Here is a 17,586-nt window from a genome sequence, read left to right as displayed (position 1 = left end):
TGTGTCAGTGCTTAAGCCATGTATTTTACGTTAACAAACAGGAAACGAAGAATACATAAAGCTGTCTGTAATTTCCTTTGCATAAAGAAGTTTAGGAAACAGTTACCATAAAATCATAGAGAAGGAAGGGACCGAACAACCAAGCTTCTGGAAGTAATAAATAAATTGCAAAAATCTGTGTCAATTCAAGAGAAGATTTTTTATTGATATTGTAACTACTCAATCACATTTGACATTTAAAACCACCCACTATGATCTCTAGCAATGGAGATGCCACTAAAGAGTTCACTTATGCTTTGGCTTGTCAGTCACGCTCTGAAGGCACCAGATACTCCAGGTTGTACAAGATAGGTTACCTATGCACACCTATGCACGCGGGACACCTCACATGCCTGGAACTCCCGAGGGAGTCTGATGGTGCCAATGGCGACACAGTGTGTACAAGGATAACAAAGTTTTTGGTGGCCTGCATGGAGGTCACACGGGGTTCAGGAGACGTCACAGGGTGTAGGGTTCCTCAGCCTACCCACCCTTCTCCTCACTCAGCACCCGCAGGGGGGAGGGTTTATAGCATTTGCATTTTTCAATACACTGTACTGCACTCTTCTATTGCCTGGGAGACATGATGCAGTCCTGAAAGGCTGGATCAGTGTGCCTGGACAATGGCTAATAAAGAATATTTGTTTTCAAGGTAATCATGAGGGAAGGTCTAAAACAGGATCCCTGATGGAAAGGAAGAGAGATCCATCTCACTAGACAAGCCCAGCAAGACAATCATTTCGCTCGACTGGGTCCATCCCTTCGTTTGCTGCTGTGAGATGTTCCACTCAGGTCAGACTTTCCTCAAGTGTCTTTGAGCTGGAGGACAAGGTTTGCAGCCCAGTGGTTCACCCTTTCCTTCCAGATAATACTCAGCGCTATTGAGGCCTTTCCCTCTTGGATTCCTATGAGTTTGGGTGGCCTGATAGCACAGGCTTGAGCAAATGGTTGAAAGCATGCTGGGCAGTCACACAGAGGAATGGTGTTTACCAGACATCTGGTCTACCTATAATGAAGAAAAACAGAAATAAGGAACAAAATGAAACAAAATTAAGGTCTAGCAAGTACATAGCCTTTTATAATTTGGCTGGCAACCAGTTTCAGACCTTATCCCTCACATCTTCTGATTATTTTCTTTGCTTTTTACTCAGTCACTTTGACAATTCCCTTAGTTAATATTGAGGAGTTGGGTTCTTTGTTTTCCTCATTATCCTCTTCTGGGCTAAAGTCATGCATATTTAGGCCCTGCTTCTCTTTGAAGGTTTAGAATAAGCACATTCTGTATCTGAAGTGGCCCTTGTTCAAAGTTATCACCATCCACTGCCTCACCCCCACCCCTCATGTGTTTGTTCCTCCTGTAGAACATCTGTCCTGTGTTTTTCTCTTTAGCATAGCTCCTCTGAATTTTAATTTTCTGTCCTAAGCCTAAAGCATGCACTCTGTTGTGGGTTGAATTATGACATGTTGAATTCCTAACCCCTGATACCTGTGACTGTGGTCTTATTTAAAATAGGGTCTTTGCTAATGTAATTAGTACAATGAGGTCATGCTGGTATGGGCTGGACCCTAAATCTAATGAGGTGGGGCTTTGTAGACATATAGGGACACAGACGGAAGATAACACAGGAAATCAGAGGCAGATGTGGCAGTGATAGGGCTGTGAGCAAAGGGACACTAAGGATTGCCAGCAGCCATTAGATGTTAGAAAGAGTTAAGGAGGGATTCTTCCTCCCCAGAATCAGCAGAGGGAGAGTAGCCTGATCAATACCTTGGTTTCTGACTTCTGGCTTCCAGAACAGTGAGGGAATGAATTGCTTAAAATCATCCCTTTTGTGTTAATTTGTTTCAACAGCTCTAGGAAATGAATACATTCTTTCTGCACCCACTTATTTAAATTAAACATGTCAGACAGAAAGTATATGAATGATTTAGTGGGTTGTCTTTGTAAGCATACTTACAAAGCATACTTAAGGAGAACCAGCAGTCATTTATAAAATCAATTACCTAACAAGTCCATCAAACACATTTCTTATTATTATTGTTTTCAAATGAAATAAAAAGGTGATTGGTATAATCATTAGGAATTCAAATCTCTCAACAGAAAGAAAAAGCAAATGGGCAGAAACCAATTAGTTTTTTTCTTTCTGATATAAAAGATATTGTCAGTTTAAATTGTGCAATGGAACTTTTTCTTAAAGGAGTTTCCTTGCTAAGGTGGCAAGAAAAACCAGGAAAGAATTAATTAAGAGCTGTGCACTGTGTACAAATGTAACAGCTATAAAACTTGGCCCTCCCTGATGGCACAGCGGGTTAAAGCACAGCACTAAGAAGTTTAAGCCACTTCCGCATGAGTTCGATCCCCACCAGTCCCGGAGGAGATCCACATGGCTGGGCAGACCTCTCCTGACCCGCCTGCTGCTCCCCTCAGCAGTGTACTGTGTTGATCTGCCTGTTCTGCTCCCCACTCTGTCCCTGGTGAATCCTCTCACCCTCTGCATCTTTGGCCTGTACCCCAGGTCTATATGAATAAATAAATCTTTAAAAAAAAAAAAACTTGGGGAGGGTTTGTTCTTTTATCTCCCAAGATTAGTTCTGAAAACTATCAAATGCTACCTCACATTTTAGACTTCTGTGACAATGGAGTGATGGAGTGATGGCTGTCAGAAAATTAGACAGGACAACCATGAGACCAGAGACACCTGAAAACTGGAAGAGTGATAGGCCTTTGCTGGCTCTGTTAGGGGAAGTACCAAGTTCCCCATCTCTCTTAACTAGGTGGGAGCTGAGCGGCCAGGTGAAGCAATATAACATGTAGGGTGAGAGGGTCGGAGGGTGGGCTCACCAGGGAGAGGAAGGGCACTTGCTTCTCAGCATTTTTCTTGCATCAAGGCCCTCCCCGGCGGGGCAACGGGTTAGAATGCAGCCCTGCAAGCTAGCCACAGCCATTTCAGTGCAATATGGGACCAGCAGGTGATCCACATGGTGCAGCAGATTTCTGTCTCGCCCGCTGCTCCCCTCAGCAGTGTACTTTGTCCATCTGCCTGTTCTGCTCCCCACTTTGTCTCTGGTGAATCCTCTCAACTCCCCACCCCCATCCCTCTGCACCTCTGGCCTATACCCCAGTTCTGTATGCATAAATAAACAAATCTTTTAAAAAATGAACTTGCATCATGGACTGGGGGACTTGGAGGAGACTTGTGGAGAAGAGGCATGTGGACATACTTGAAGAAGAATGAGGTGAGAGACCAGTGGGCTTCCCCACTTGAAATGGGTTGCCTGACTGTGGGTCTTCACCTGTGCGCTTAAAGGGATTCATGAGACTCAACTGCAGGTGCATACAAAAAGGTTAATAAACGGGTTATTTAGAATTTTAAAAAAAGTGAAATGAAGAAATAAATAACTCAGGGGGAAAGAGTGGGAAGTAAATTGGTGAATATATCCTATATTCTGCTGACCTGGAATCCAAACAGCACACTGAGAGGCAGCAAAAGCCAAGAGTCTAGTGAAGAGCCAAGAGGCCAAGAGATGCCCAAGGCCCACATGTCTGGTTTTATACCAAACTGGTTGCTTAACTCCACTCTCAGGTCCCAGCACTTCTCCCTTTGGTGATGATGGGGTTGGAGGTTCCCAGTGACTTAATCTCTAGTCTGTAGTGGGGGTGGAGCCCATAACTGCTGTATCTGCAGAGTTGGTTCAGGACCTCCTTTCCCCCAAACAGGGAAACGACAGCAGCTGTGATCTTGATTTGTTCTTTGTTTATGTTATGTTTCGTTCCAGAATTGCTGGGCCCTTTGTGGCAAACTTTCAGGCCTCAGTGCCCTTCTTCAGGATATTTTTGGTTGGGCATTTATCCCTGAGGGGGTGGGTAATTTGGGATGTTGGTGAAATGGATATCCTTTTTTCTCTCTCTATGCATGTGATCCTACTAAAGTTCTTTCGTACTAAGAGTATACTTGGTCTCTACACACATGGATGGACAGACCCTTTCAGAGGGTGCAAATTTTCGGGCCCCAGGGTACCTCTTAGTAGCATTAACAACTCAGATTGCCCAAGAGGTAAGAGAACTAGTCCCCAAGAAGTAGATTTAGAGATTTGACTGCTGAGAGGAAAAAACTAGAATGAATGGCTTAGAGGCTTCTGAAATGAACAGAAAAGAAGGTGGGCCTCCTTGGTGGTGCAGGGGTTAAAGATATAGAGCTATCAAGCTATCAGCGGCCACTGCAGCACTAGTTCAACGCCCAGGCAAGCAGCTGACCCACATGGCGCAGCAGACCTCTCCTGTCTCCTCTGCTGCTCCCCTCAACAGTATATTTCAATAGATACACCTGTTCTGCTCCCCACTGTGTCTCTGGTGAATCCTCTCACCCTCCCACACTCCTTGCCTGTACCCCAGTTCTTGTATGCATAAATAAATAAAATAAATCTTTTTAAAAAGAGAGAAAAAAAGGTTACAACTATGAAGCATTTCAAGGCATGTAAATAATATAGGAGAAGATCTAGGTGACCCTGGACTTTGCCAAGTATTTAGATAAAACATCAAGTGTATGACCCAAAAGGCAAAGACAGATAACTTGACATTATTAAAATTGAGAACTTCTGCCTTGCAAAAGTTAAGAGGGAAAAAAAAAAAGACAAGTCACCAGCTGGGAAAAATATATCTGAAAAATATATATCTAGACATGTATACAAATTATACAAAACTCTTAAAAACTCAACAATGACAAACAACCCAAAAGATGGAAAAAAGATCTGAGCAGACACTTTACCAAAGAAGATAGCCAGATGGAAATAAGCTTATGAAGAGGCTCAATGTAATACGTCATTAGGGGATTTCAAATGACGACAATAACACACAAGCAATGGGTTGGGTAAAATCCAAAATGCTGACAAAATGCTGGCGAGGATGTGAAGCTGCAAGGATCTCACACCGGTTGCACGTAGACATGCAAAATGGTGCAGCTGTTTGGGAAACAGCGTGACCATTTCTTATCAGGTTTAACAAAAGTTTACGATACAGTTCAGCAATTTTCTTGTAGGTGTTTACCCAATTGAGATATGCACAAAATGAAGAATGATGTAAAAAAAAAAAGTTAGGCTCACACAAAACCTGCACTCAGTTGTTTATAGCAACTCTGTAATTACCCACAACAGGAAGATGCCCTTCAAGAAGTAAATGAATAAACACAGTGTGGTTCATCCAGACAGTGGGGTTTTATTCAGTGGCAAAGGGACATGAACTATACAGCCACAAAAAGACACCGAGGAATGTTAAATGTGCATTCCTTCTGCATTCTGCTAAATGCAGAAGTGTTACAGGGTAGCCCAGAGTGGACTTGGCCTGCCTGTCTGTGGGCCTCACCCACCTGCTCAAAATGTAATTTTCGGCAAGCACACACAGAAAGGGTAATGGGTTTATTATTTTAAAAAAGGGGAAAGGAAAAGGAAACACCCAGGGAAAGAAGGATACAAAGTAGCTGGAATACTTTACCAGGAGGCTAACTTGGAGCTCTATTCCCAAGCTAATGCTGCTAGCCCCCAGTTCACCCAGACAGTGGGTTTTATTCAGTGGCAAAGGGACATGAGCTATGCAGCCACAAAAAGATACCGAGAATGTTAAATGTGCATTGCTAAATGCAAAAGGATGTAGAGGGTTACTTATGGTGTGGCATTCAGGAAAAATGGAACACTACAGAGATAGTAAAGAGTTCAGGGTTGCCAAGGGTGGAGTCAAAGGGAGAGGGGATACGTAGAACATAGAGGGTAGTGAAACAATTCAAAACCAGTTAAACACTTAACACCCTAATGCAAGCCATGAACTTCAATATTAGTATAACAATATTGGGTCACTAATTGCAACAAAGTACCACATCAGTACAAGGTGATAATGACAGGGGAGAGTCTGTGGGAGGGAGAAAGGACATAGGAGCCCTGTGTACATGCTGCTCCATTTCTCAGTAAACCCACATCTGCTCCCTCAATAGTCTACTTTTCAAAACCATTCTCATCCATATCAGGTTAGTTAACACAATTCCATTTGAATTACAAATGAATAACAAAAGGATAAAGTTAAGGTCTGAAAATGTTTGGAATGTAAAAATTAACTTATGCTCCCCCCAAAAAACCACCATGAAGATTTGAGAAAATGGTCAGTACTAAATAATAATTAAACTGTCACATAACAAGTCTTTGGGGATACAACTGAGATGTGAATTCATGACTTAACATATATTTTTCAAAAGAAGGAAACTGTAAAGGCTCCAATTTAAGAAGTTATAACAAGAACAGTAAAATAAACCTAAAAGAGAGTTAATGATAAGGGCCCAAACAAATTAAAAAAAAAATGTATAGTAGATCTGCAAAGCTAACAGTCGATTTTAGGAAAACTCTGGGAAAATAGATAAAGAAACGTTAAGAGAGACGTAAGTAGATATAAAAAAGAGATTTTAAAAATCCTAGTGGGGCCCTCCAGGGTGGCACAGTGGGTTAGAGTGCTGCACTGCAAAGCTAAGCCAAGCCATCAAGCCAAGCCATGGCCGCTTCAGTGTGAGTTCGATCCCTGCCCTGCAGGTGACCCACGTGGTGCAGCGGACCTCTCCTTGTCTCACTCACTGCTTCCCTCAACAGTGTACTTTGTCGATCTACCTGTTGTGCTCCCCACTCTGTTTCTGGTGAATCTTCTTGCAGCCCCTGAACCTCTGGCCTGTACCCCATTTCTGTATGCATATATAAATAAAGATCTTTTTAAAACCCTAAGAGGATACTTTGAAAATCGTTATGCTGGTATACAGAAATCTTATATTTTATACATTGGGTTGTCAGAAAAGTCATGACTCATTTTTGCTTGAACATATGCAGTGACTTTTCTGACACCCCAATATCTTTATATTGCATATATGAAGTCCTACAAAATAAACTTAATTTCCCCAAAACTGGCATTTACCAGAACTAACATACTATTCATTGATGCCTCTTCAACAACTATTTTTTCACACACTAAGAGCCTTTCAAGATTTCTTGGTCTTAGAAAAGGTCATTCTTGGCCCTCCCGGGTGGCGCAGCGGGTTAAAGCACTGCATTGAGAAGCTAAAGCCACTTCCGCATGAGTTCGATTCCCGCCTGTCCCGGAGGTGACCACATGGCGCGGCAGACCTCTCCTGACCCGCCCGCTGCTCCCCTCAGCAGTGTACTTTGTCGATCTGCCTGTTCTGCTCCCCACTCTGTCTCTGGTGAAGCCTCTCACCGCCCCTGAGCCTCTGGCCTGTAACCCAGTTCTGTATGTATAAATAAATAAATCTTTAAAAAAAAAAAAAAAAAGAAAAGAAAAGGTCATTCTAACCCTGTCTTCTGTCCCAAAGGAAGAGTCAGTTTCCCAGCTTCTTCCTGCTTTGATCCTCATGGTACCCAGAGGTGCTGTAACCAACTCTAGCCCATGAGTGAGTGGCAGCTAACAGCTGGGGGATGTGGGGGATGTGGCATGAAAACACTGTGGAACTGAGTCCTGAGTGTCTATTCCAGACAGGTTTGGGTAACCATTTGTGCCTTTGTGGTTGTGTTAAGCAGGGGCTGAGAGAGCTTGTTGCTTAAGCTACAGTTAGATTTTCAGTTGCTTATTGCCAAAAGTATCCTAAAGAATTGATACAAAATCAAATAGAAAGTTTGAATAAACCCATCACCAAGAAAATCAAATCAGTAATTGAAAATCTATGCAGATTCACTAGTACATGCAAACACATACAGATAGGGCATGGCCTTGGGCTGTCCCCAGGGCTTGTTGGCAGGAAGCAGATTTCACAGCCCAAACATTAAAGAAAGAGAGAAACAGTGAAGGAATGCAACCCTATAATAGATACCATCAGAAGGACATGTAGTTGATAGATGAACCAAAACTTTGGAATAAGCATAATAAACATATTAAAATAGCTAAAGGTAGGTTATTAGGAATATGCAACATTAAAAAGACAAATAGATCCATTGGGTATGTTCTGTCAGTACGTATCCAGTCATTTTAAAGCTATTATTAGACACACACACACACAATTGCTACATTTTCTGATAAAATTGATGACCTCATGTTATGAATGTCCCTCTTTAGCTCCAATAACACTCTTTGTTCTGAAATTATTTTGCTTGGAATGCTATAGTCATTTCAACTATCTTAGGCTTACTATTTGCAACTATACAATTTTCATCCTATTATTTTAAATTATCTACGTCTTTATACTACATTTTCTTATGTGGACTTCATGTTTTGGGGTTTTCTTTTTTTTAATCCTCTGATGATCTCTGTTTAGACCATTTATATTTAATGTAGCTTATTGCAGTTGGATTTAGTTGTCCTTCTTTGCAATTACATTTTTTAACACTAGGAAGTGTAGCTGATCCATTGCAGAAAATCTGGATTCCATTATCTTCCTCCAAAGAGTATTTAGAGGAAGCAGGCCGTTAACATTTCTGTGTCCCTGCAGCTGTAATTAATTTCTGCTCAGTTTGTTCAGCTTCTCATAGTTTTTTTTTTTTTGTTTTTTCTTTCTTTCTGGTTGTTTTTTGCTTGGCTTCTTGGAGTGTGTACTGTACTTGCAACAGCTCAGGAGTCAGTCAAGGGTTTATTCACTTTTGAGAAGTCTCTGTGGATTTCTTGGGTTTCCTTTCTAAACCCCATCCTCTGACTTCTCAAACAAGTAGAATAACAAGTTCATGTTTCATTCTAACCATCCCATGCTACATGCCCTAGGTAGTGCCTTCAAGCAAAATTCCTTAAATCACAATCTTACTGATTGCACTTCCCTTCCATCAGTAGGTATCTCCCTTCCAGTTTTTGCCTGGCTTTGGCTCTCTCCAGTGCCTTAAAATAATTACAATTTCAAAATTTCCCCTAGAATTTAGTTATTATAATGCAATGCAAGTTATTCCACTGCTACTAGAAGCAGAACTCTCAACATTTTGTTTTAAAAATGTCAAGTGAAGATGGTGACTTATCTGTAATTTAGTGGAAAGGCCCAAGGTAAAGCTGTACATGTGGTATTCACTGACATGAAAATGCTATTTAAAGCCTTGAGAGTAGAAGAGCCCACTAAGAGGTGAACATAAAGAGAACAGAGAACCAAGACTGGGGAGAGGGCTGGGGAGGGAGATAAAGAATTTCCATTTAAAAAATTACTTCTACTTAAAACAATTTTCTGGAATGTTAGTGGAATTTCACAATACAGACATTTTGGTTTGACAGCTTGATTAATTTCCTGATTTCCAGGAAAACTGAGCTGTCATCTGGTTCCTTCTTGGCTATTTGCTGATGTGAATATGCAGTTCTTACAAAATGCGAATAGATACTGAAGAAGGGAAATGTAATTCAATTTGATGTATTGCTTCAAAGCTCCCACTGTCTCAGAAATAAACAGTGGGAAAACTTGCCTTCTGTCGCCATGAAAAGGACAATGAGGAATCCCAACAATCTTTCTCTGGGAGTTTTCACAAGAACTAAAGGCTCTAGGCCAGTCTGTTAGGTGGGGAGCAGGTGGGATTGAGCCCAGTGCACCTCCATGTTTGTATGATGCTTTGCAGCTCAGCCGAGACCTGGAGGACATCAGCTATGACTTATGCTTCCTGGTATTCCCAAGAATGTTGTCATGTCAACAGGTATTTTTGAGTACCTCCTGGATATCCTCAACAATAGCAACAACAGCTAATATTTACTGTGTACTCGGGATGAAATTACTCTTCCTGGCTCCTATAAGGCAGGCTCTTCAATTATTCCACTTTAGGAAAGAAAAAGAGACTTAGAGGATTAAAATGCCCTGCCCCAAGCACATGGCATGATGGTCCATTTTATGTGTCAACTCGGCCTGGCTATTTCCCAGCCATTTGGTTAAACACTAGTCTGGATGCCACTGTTGACCTATGTTGTAGATGATTAACGTTGACAATCAGTGGACTTTAAGCAAAGCAGATTTCCCTCCATAACATGAATGAGCCTCATCCAATGAGTTGCAGGCCTTAACAACAAAAAAAAAGGCTAAAGTCCCTTTGATAAAGAAGAAATTCTGCCTCAGGACTATCACAGAAACACTTGCTGAATTTCTAGCCTGGCCCTGCCCTAAAGATTTCGGATTGGCCAGCTCCCTCTGTTTTGTGGGGCAATTCCTTAAATCTCTTTCTGTCTCTCTCTCAAGCCTATGTCTTTTTGGATGCAAAGCTCCTGCTTTCCACTCCACTCTCCTTTCTCCCAACTCTGCTTAAGAGACTGCAGATAATGCAATTGTAATGTAAGCCAAGAGCTGCTGGTAGTTGGGCAAGTTCTTAATATGGAAACTGACAAGGAGGCAGCCTATGGCACTTAGTCTTGCTGGCAGGATGAAGTTTACATTGCATCAAGGAAGAAAAAAGGGAAGTGAGGGAGTCCAGCAAGGTGGCCAGGCCATGCCAAGACAGGGAGTGCCTTGTGGGGGGGGGGGGGGAGAAGAAGACGAAAGTTGGTTTAGGAGTGTTGAGTGGGGAAAGACAGGGCAGTCCGTGTAGGGTTTTGCACAGAAAGCTGGTGAAGTTCAATCCAGGGTCTAGAGAGGTTGGGCTGCAGGGCTGGTAGGCTGGGGAGATGGAAGAGCAGCGGATAGGCCCTAGTTTTCTGGCCAAGGCTGGAGATGGGAAGAAACCTGACCTGTGTTAAGGGCAGGAAAATTGGACTGGAAGTGTTCCAGGACAGGGAGAGGGACACCCCTGAAGCCCCAAACCTGCCTGCTCTAAGTGGGTTCTGCCATCCGCCGCGTCAAGACAAAACATATAAAACTTTAATGAAAAGGGACTTTAGTACAGTGAATATACAATACGGAACACAAAGAATAGTACTTCTAAATCAAACACCTGAAGTTACCCATCCCCTGTGGGCAAAAGTCAACCCAAAAGGGATTGGCCCAAAGCAAGGCCTGAAAGCTGCCACAAGACTAAAGCACCTTCTGGCTGGGTCCCGTGGAAAAGAAATGGCCAGACAAGTCTGGGAGGAAAAGAGCAAAATCAAAGTCAATATAAACACTGCCATAGTCACCTCCCTACAGGTATCTCACCCCCATCTGCCTTAGCCAGTCCAGGGTCAGGAAACAAGCACGGTTTCTTCCTCACATGCTTGCTGCTCCATGTGGCTTCCTCAGGTCCTTCTTGTTCTCCATTCTGTTTCCTTCTCTTCTTCTGCGCTCAGCTCCACCCTACTCCTGGGTGGGGCAGGGAACCTGGAACTTCCCCTTTTCCTAGGGACCACCCTGTTACAGAAGGTGTAGGTGGGAGGCGCGCTGAGGCTCTCTGTAAAGGGGGAGGTGGCAGGCATGGCTTGAGGGTGCTGGGACTTTGCTGATCAGAGGTGAACCTGAGAGAGTTTCTGGAAGAAGGGTAAATGGTGAAGGCAGGAGTGAGGGTGTTTAGAGAAAATGGTGGCAAGAAAATGGAGGTGATAAACACGGACTCCTCTTAAAGATACTTTGGCAGAAATGTAAAGAACTTGGATGCTAATTAAGTGAAAGTAAGGGAGAATTTAACAGGACAACAACCAGGTGAGGAGAAAACTTCTGTCTAGGAGAGTGAGGCTGTCTGAAATGGGATAATCAAGGAGCAAAGAGGGTGTGGTGAAAATCACACAAGTGATAGTTAATGCTTGGGAATGCTTCGTGTGGCCGGCCGACCAGTGTTTAGAGTGCTTTGCTTATATTGTATTAGTCTCTTTGGTGTCACTGTCCACATTTTACAGATGAGGAAACAGAGGCCCAAGTCACAGGGTTGGGCCAAGTCACTTGCCTCCAGGGCACATAATATAGTATGGGCATGGGGAAAGGGTGGGATTAGAAATAGGTGTTGCTGCACTATGGTGATGGCACATGGGTGATTTGGTGATGGGAAACCCAAGGGGATTGCAACTGAGATGGAAAAATGCACAAAAATATGTAAAAATAAACCATTCTAAAAATAAATAAATAAATAAACAAACCATTCAAAGGCATGAAGTTTTTTAAAAAATAAAAATTCTGGCCCTCCCTGGTGGCGCAGCGGGTTAAAGCACTGCACTAAGAAGCTTAAGCCACTTCAGCATGAGTTCGATTCCCGCCTGCCCCGGAGGTGATCCACATGGCGCGGCAGACCTCTCCTGACCTGCCCGCTGCTCCCCTCAGCAGTGTACTTCGTAGATCTGCCTGTTCTGCTCCCCACTCTGTCTCTGGTGAATTCTCTCACCCTCCGCATCTCTGGCCTGTACCCCAGTACTGTATGAATAAATAAATAAATCTTTAAAAAAAAAAAAAAGAAAGAAAGAAACAGGTGCTGCTTTTCTGGTGCAGGATAGAAAGCAAAGCTGGACCAACCTGGAGCTTTTTTTTTTTTTTATTGACTTTTTCTCTTTATTTATTTTATGCATACAGAACGGGGGGTACATGACAGAGGTGCAGGGGTGGTTAGAGGATTCATCAGAGAAAGTGGGGAGCCAAACAGACGGACTGATGAAGTACACTGCTGAGGGGAGCAGCGGGCAGGTCAGGAGAGGTCTGCTGCACCATGTGGGTCAGCTCCCAGCTGGGGAATCAAACTCACACTGAAGCAGCTGTGGCTGGCTTACACTTCTGTGCTTTCACCAGCTGCACCACCAGGGAGGGCCCCCAACCTGGAGTTTTCTTTTTTTTTTTTTAATTAAATAATAGTTTAGGGACCTCCTTGGTGGCGCAGCTGGTTAAAGCACAGCACTAAGAAGCTGAAGCCACTTCCGCATGAGTTCGATCCCTGCCTGCCCCAGAGGAGACCACATGGCGCGGCAGACCTCTCCTGACCCGCCCGCTGCTCCCCTCAGCAGTGTGCTTAGTCAGTTGGCCTGTTCTCCCCACTGTCGCTGGTGAATCCTCTCACCGTCCCTGCATCTCTGGCTTATACCCAAGTTCTATATGCATAAATAAATAAATCTTTAAAAATTTTAAAAAATAATAATTGTTTAATTTTTCATCATTTTGTGCCTTTTTCCATCTCAGTTGTAGTCCCCATGGGCTTCCCATCACCAAATCACCTGTTTGCCATCACCAGAGTCCAGTGCAACCCCCCTACACACCGCCATTTTTGATCCCACCTCTGTGAAATGTCTCTGGTATATAGTTGTTCATTATTACTACTATTTTCTCGCCTGGTCCATTATACTCCTGCTATGAGTGAAACCATCCAGTATTTTTCCTCTTTTTTCTGGCTAATTTCACTAAACATGATCCCTTCCAGCTCCATCCATGTTGCTGCAAAAGGCATGTTTCACTTTTTGGTTGCTGAGCAATATTCCATTGTATATATATATATGTGTATCACATCTTTTTAATCCAGTCATCTACTTTTGGGCATTTGGGTTAATTCCATGTCTTTCCAATTGTAAATAAAGCAGCAATAAACATGGGGGTGCAGGTGTCTTTTTGAATCAGTGTTTTTGGGTAGATACCTAGGAGTGGGATTGCTGGGTCATATGGAAGCTCCATTTTTAGCAGTTTGAGAACCTCCAAACAGTTTTCCATAGTGGTTGTATAACAGGTGGTCCCCAGGAAAAGGGGAAGTTCCAGGTTCCCTGCCCCACCCAGAGGACGGTAGAGCTGAGCAGAGAAAGGAGAAAAAGAGAAGGAATCTGAGGAGAAGGAAGCAGGATGGAGAGCCAGAAGGAGACCTGAGGAAGCCACATGGAGCAGGGAGCATGTGATGAAGAGACCATGCTTGTTTCTTGGCCCTGGCCTGGTTGAAACAAATGTAGGTGTTGGCATCTTTTATCTTGATTTTGATTTTGTTCTTTTCCTCCCAGACTTGTCTGGCCATTTCTGACCCTTTTCTTTTGGCCCTGACCATAAGGCACTTTAGTCTTGTGGCGGGCTTTCAGGCCTTGCTTTGGACCATCCCTTTTTATTGGACTTTTACCCACAAGGGGATGGGTACTTCAGGTTTTTGATTTAGAAACTATATTCTTTGTCTTCTGTATTCTTTGTCTCTTCCGTATTGTATACTCACTGTATTAAAGTTCCTTTTCATTAAAGTCTTATATGTTTTGTTTTGATGCAGCAGGTGGAAGAACCCATTTAGAGCAAGCAGGTTTGGGGGTTCAGTGGTGCCCCTCTTTCCCTGCCCTGTAATGGTTGTACTAATTTGCATTCCTACCACCCAAGCTGGAGCTTTTAAAGTCAAGGTCCTCTCCTACTAGACAGCAGGAAATTTGATGGAAGAAATAATTGGTGATTCTTGGACTTACACATAAGTTTTGGAATCCTACGAATCTCACAATTGGAAGAAATTCCCTCAGACCATGAATCTGTATTTAAAACCACTGAGATGCTGGAAGTTGGGAAATGGTGGGCTATATATAAGAAAAACCCTGAATGAGAGTGGCTTCAGTTGCAAAACGATTTACTTATTTCACATAACAAGAAGCCTGGAGAAAGATGTGTTCAAGGATCCAGAATCTTTCCATCCTTGCATATATCATCTTCAGTGGACTTTTATCCTTAGCCTTGTTACCTCATGGTCACAAAATGGCTGCCAGCTGCAGAGCTCACAAACTCATCTTCAAGACAGGTAACAGGAGCAACCCACCTGGATCTCTTTCTCAGGCTTCCTCCATGTCCTCTTGGTCAGAACTTGCGTCCTAAACCAATCACATTGGCATATTAGCTCATTTGGTTTGAAACTATTATGGCAACCAGCTGGGGTCAGAGAAGAGATCTGTCTTTTCTGAGCAAGTTGCAGTCTGAGAAAGATGTGGCTTCTTTAAGGAAGAGGGAGAAAGACTGCTGGGTAGGTAACCAAGGGTGTGCTCCAGAAGCTGGTCTAGTCCATGGTGTCCTTATACATCCCTGGTTCTGTAACAGGGCAGGGAGAGAGGGGTACCTCTGAACCCCAAACTTGCCCTCTCTAAATCTAAATAGGTTCTGCCTATTTAAGATAAAACATATAAGACTTTAAAGAAAAGGAACTTTAATACAGTGAGTACACAACACAGAAGACAAAGAATATATTTTCTAAATCAGACACCTGAAGTTACCCATCCCCTCGTGGGTAAAAGTCAAGCCAAAAGGGATTGGCCCAAAGCAAGGCCTGAAAGCCTGCCACAAGCCGAAAGCACCTTCTAGCCAGGACAGATAGAAAAGGGTCAGAAATGGCCAGACAAGTCTGGGAGTTAAAGAGCACAATCACAATCAAGATAAACGCTGGCATATTCAACTCCCCATTGGTCTCTCACCCACATCTGTTTTACCCAGCACAGGGCCAGGAAACAAGCCCAGTTTCTTCATCACATGCTCTCTGATCCATGAGGCGTCCTCAGGTCTCCATCCTGCTTCCTTCTTCCCCTCAGATTCCTTCTCTTTTTCTCCTTTTCTCTCCTCAACTCCACCCTCCTTCTGGGTGGGGAACCTGGAACTTCCCCTTTTCCTAGGGACCACCCTTTGACAGTTCTGCTACCCTAGGCAAAACCCTACCTGGGGAGCCTAGAAGTGCAGCAAGACCAGGAACCCTGTGCTTAGGTACTGCCTGCGAGGAGTGTACAGAGTTCCCCTTGAGCTCTGTTGCAGGGCAGAGCTCAACCTTACCTATTGAGGGCTGGAGTCACAAGACCCACCCAAGGTCCAGCAAACCAACCATGAGAGTAGCTGGGCCCAGCTCCCCACGCTCAGCCTCATTGCCCCCACCAAGCCTGAGAATGGACTCATTTCCAGTCGCACTGAGCAGATGCCCTGTTGCAAATCCACTGAGGGGTGTGCTGACCTCTACGTTTGCCCAAACGTAGGAGGCTCGGAGCCGTGAGAGAATGAAGCAGGAGCCTGGGGTCTGGGGTCCCGAGTCTGTTTGTCAGGACCGTCCAAGGTTATATGTAGGGTCTGTGCATGCAGGGAAAAACAGGAACGGTGCCTGACGCAGAGGGTGGGGTGCATGTTTGTACCAGGCCTGGGGCTTCTTGTAGCTTCTGCTTGATACAAAGCAGTGGGCTGCAGCTATTTGCAGGACAGTGCACTGTGCTCTGCTGACTTGTTTGTTGGCCTTACTGGGGAGTGTGCTCACCCATGCACATTACCCAGGGCGGACAGGTGCACCTGAGGTCCTGCAGAGTTAGCCACAATGCCCATAGCGTGAGGCCAGAATCCATGAACGTCCACTCCCTACTCACCACCTTCAACTACTGTCCTTGAGAGAAACTTCCTAGACTTGAGGTAACTGTAGGGACGGGGTGAATAAACACATAGATGTTTCGTTCTAGGCTGGGATGGACTAGGGGGACACTGGGGTGCTGGGGAGACCTGGGAGACAGAGCCTGGAGGTCTTCAGGGGATTAACTTGAAGGTGCAGCCCACAACCACCTTCTTCCTCCTGCTGTGTTCTCTGCTGCCCTTGATATCTTTATGCTGTGGTCAGGGCACAGAGTGACCTGAGACGTCATTCATTCATTCAATCACTCAAGCACAGAAATTTGTTCCAAGCAGGGGTTTATATGGGCATTGGGAAGGGGAAGGCAGACCGCACTCTATAAGTGTTGCCGGAGAGGGCCTGGGCAGAGGGAGGAAGCTACCTCACCTCTGAGAGAGGATGCTGGAGAACTTGCTAGGGGAACACCCTGAGGCACAGTGTGGGAGGGGATTTTCCACCTTGAGGAGTGAGAAAGGCTTCCAGGCAGGGCTCTCAAGGAAGCCGGGGCTCCAGGACCCCTGGGTAAAAGCAGTGTTGGGACTGCGCAGGCCCTGTGCAAAGAGGCCTGTGTGTACTCTTAGGGGTGAATGGGGTCCTATAGTAAATAGATTTAAGGAAGTTCTGGATTAAAAGGTGTTGAACAGGGGCTCTCCCCGGTGGCACAACAGGTTAAACACAGCATTATGAAGCTCTCCGAAGCCACCGCACCACGAGCTCTATCTCCGGCCAGGGAACTGACCCACATGGCGCGGCCGACCTCAGCAGTGTACTTTGTCAATTTGCCTGTTCTGCTCCCCACTCTGTCTCTGGTGAATCTTCTCACCCACCACACCTCTGGCCTGTACCCCAGTTCTGTAAGCTTAAATAAATAAATCTTAAAAAAAAAAAAAAAAAAAGATGTTGAACAGATCTATGCTGCAGGACTAATCAGAGCCTTTAGCCTGTAATGTGCAGGTGAGCCTCATGGAGTGTCCCAGGACTGGTGTTCACTGCATCAGGCACATGGGTGGCAGTGGGTGGTTGATGAGGCCAAAGAGAATGCAAGGGGCTTTGAATGCCAGGCCAAGAAAGCTGCACTTTGGGTCCTTGCATACAAGGGAGTGTGAGACCCACTGTGCCCAGTTACAAGCTCTTGGCTCCTCGGAAAGGAATCTGTTCTACTGAGATATTTCAAATCTAAAAGGAGACTCCCAGCCACTGTTGGGCAGAAGCTCTGAGAAGAGTGTCCTTCCCAGGAGAAGGAGCAGAGCAGTTTGCCATAAAGCCTGGGAAAGGGCCATTTCCACCTTCTGTGGCTCCCAGTCAACAAGTCTGCTATTGCTACAGGTTCTGACTGCTTATCGCTCCCCCAAAATAACTTTCATGCAATGCCTGACCAGCTGCAGCTCT

The sequence above is a fragment of the Condylura cristata genome, unplaced genomic scaffold (genome assembly GCF_000260355.1).
Source record: "Condylura cristata isolate star-nosed mole 26May11 unplaced genomic scaffold, ConCri1.0 scaffold00001, whole genome shotgun sequence".
Taxonomy (NCBI): domain Eukaryota; kingdom Metazoa; phylum Chordata; class Mammalia; order Eulipotyphla; family Talpidae; genus Condylura; species Condylura cristata.
This window is presented reverse-complemented; position numbering follows the sequence as displayed.